We start from the raw sequence: 3,217 nt of genomic DNA, 5'->3' as shown, positions 1-3,217 counted from the left end.
TTAACAGGCAGAAACCTCGGACAGACCCTTCGGCTCTAGGTGGGTGGTCATCTGTCTCGACCAAGATCATTCCTGCTCTCCCTCCTCTTCAGGGTGTGACCTGAATTCTTTGAGTTTCCTTTAATTATCTCTCTCCTCGTAAATCCTCTCCTTATCACCCATCATCACTCATTCCTTGTCAAACTGTCACTGACACAGAGACCTTTTCTGTACAATAAAGTTTCTTTTAAAAACCTCTCGACACGCACACACACACAACTACACACACACACACACACACAAACTGCACACATCAGGATTTAAAACATTTAATATTGTTGTTGTTTAGAAATTGCCATTTTCCCACCAATCTCCATTCATTTATTAGTGAAATCTGTCAACAGATATGATTTATTTAACAAAAGTAGCTGAATAAGACAGCGCTTCCTGTACTTTAAACTCTGGACTACATTCACTCTCTGTCTTCCTGCTGATTATTTCTCTCTGTGCAGCTCCGTGTGTTTTGTTCCAACCTGCCCACTCCTCTGCTCCAGACCTCCGGCTGCACATTTTTACCATAAAAGGAAAAGTCAAGATGCTTCTTACCTGCGGCTGCTGTTCTTTGTCCTCAAGTAAAATGCAGCCGGCAGTCGAGTTAGAGTCTAAAACACGTCTTTGAGTGTTTGGAGCTCCGGTGGTGGCAAACTACTTATGTTCATCTCTTTTTACACATTAAAGCTCTATAAGCTCAGTGGAGTTGGGGGCAGGTTGGCGTACAAAGTGCAGGACGGTGACACCTGAGTCTGGGATTCAAACCCTTTGTGTGCTTCAGACGGGTATTTTAGTGTTTTTGCATCACCCTGCTGACAATCTGCTGTTTTTATCGACAAGAGAATAAAATACTTTGATACAATAAACAACTCAATTATTCATTCACCAGTTGTCAGTCCCTCCAGGAAGTCGCAATGTTTTCGTTTTTTTAAATATATACCACCAAACTCCATTCAGGTTTTACCTCATTTTAGTGAAATCTGTCAATATGTTTTATAAATAAAAAGATTCAGTCAAACAGATGAAGATGTGGTATCTATATTTTTGGTGTATTTTGGGGCCGTTTTGCTTTACTGGATAGAAACCATCGACATATAAACGTCTCTTTTTCCTCCGACTGTACAAAAATGAAGCCAGAATAACCTTCAGCTGATTTTTATTAACAACAATACAATTAAAAAATAACATTAATGCAGTAGAATCGGTCCTCTAACGCCTACATTGGTATGTTTGCTTATTGTGATGTATTTTCTTTGAGTATCTTCAGTGTGTGACTGTGTGAATGCTGAGTGTCCGTTCTGCTATCAGTGTATGTTGAGTTGAGTGTGGCTGTAGTGTACAGCACAAGAAAGACTAGAAAGTATAGAAAGCCCATTTACCATTTACCACCGATCAATGAATATGATTGATTCTGACAGTATCAGGCAGCAGGACACACACGTGGATAAATCACTCACCTGTACACTGCTAATCAATAATCACACACAACAACAGCAGATTGATCATCAATCAATATCCTGATGTGTGGCAGTTTGTTTTCTGCTTAGAAAGAGTTTTCTTTGGAATTATAGAGTTATTATATTATTATATATTATTATATAATATATATAATCTATTATATTATTATATTGGCTTATTTAAAATGCTTCAGGCGATCAATAACAGTAATTATCTGATTAATTCACTGTGTGAGTTATTGATTTTAATTATTCTAATTACAGTTAGTCAGTTTATAACACATCTTAATTTTGCCTTTAGCTGGTGCAGGTTTCACACACACACACCAGTGCGTCAATCTGCTGTCAGTCTGCTGTCGTCAACCGATCACACAATGGAGGGTTTCTGCACATTGCACGACGTTTTTTTAAAGGTTGCATTTCTGCACCAAACTCCATTCAGTTTTTACCTAATTTAGTTGGTGGTGTGATCTGTATGTATATAAGGTTTAATATCTGGTGTGTTACATGGCCAAAAGTGTCCAATGTTCAAAGATGCCTTGTTTTAAACATTAGCATCTTTCCACCAAACTCTATTCAGTTTTTACCTAATTTTACTGAACTGTGTCAACATGTATTACCCATTAGATTTAATCAAACCGATAGAGGTGTAATATCTGGTTTGCTACATGGCCAAAAGTTTGTTTGCAAAGATTTGCTTTTTTTTTTTATAAGTTAGCATTTCTACACCAAACTACATTCAGTTTTTACCAAATTTTAGGGAAATCTGAAATTTTTTTTTTACAGATTTGCAAAAAATATAAACAGTCAAACAGATAAAGGTGTATAACTGTTATAATGAGTTTATAGTATAATAAGTCAACAAAATGTTTTGTTTATGACTTACCATTTCACCAAACTCCATTTAGTTTTTAACTAATTTTACCCCATTTTCAACATGTGTTTTGACCTATAATATCTGGTGTGGCCAAAAGTATGTGGACAAATACTGAAGCAGCTGATTAACCGTGATGTTCCTCACTAACATACATTAAAGTCAATGGAACATGTTCTTCAGAATAAAGTCCCTCAGGATGACAGTAATGATTATGACATGACGATCTGAGTATCTGGCAACGTGCTGGTGAGTTAACTGAATCTGTTTCAGGGTGTTTCCTCAGAATGAGCCTGAAAACACTTTTGTTCTCAGATGAGATTTGGATGAATATCAGCTGGAAGGAATTTAAGAGTTTCATGTTGTGGTTGATCCGGGTCCAGACGGTGTGTCTAAGCTTGTCAGTGACAGGTGTGTCCTCAATATGACAAACGGCCATTTTGGCTGATCAGCTGATCAGCTGAGAGGACGAGTTGTGAGTGGAACCAGCAGATCAATGCAGAGACCATCATTGTAGAACGGTTTACTCACAGTGGACTCAGGTGTTACTTAGGTGTTACTCAGGTGGACACAGGTGGGACACAGGTGGGACGTAGGTGGTTGTTTCATATGTGGCGTTCACAATAGTTTACATTAACATTCGCTCCACCTGATTGACTGCCTGTGCTTCTCTTACAGGAAGTCAATGTGCAGATCCTCATCCTGCTGTGAACTGTTCTTCATTCATAATGCTCTAATCAACTCAAAACGAGGTAGATTTCAAACCACTGCAAACAAGATTCAGTTTGAAGTTAGATTCAGATTGAATTTAATTATTGTCTATCCTTTCAGCTGAGCTGCAGTGTGTTGATGTGGC

Source organism: Morone saxatilis, unplaced genomic scaffold (assembly GCF_004916995.1).
Source record: "Morone saxatilis isolate NCDOM2014 unplaced genomic scaffold, NCSU_SB_2.0 Contig14, whole genome shotgun sequence".
NCBI lineage: Eukaryota > Metazoa > Chordata > Actinopteri > Moronidae > Morone > Morone saxatilis.
Note: the sequence above shows the minus strand (reverse complement) of the source record.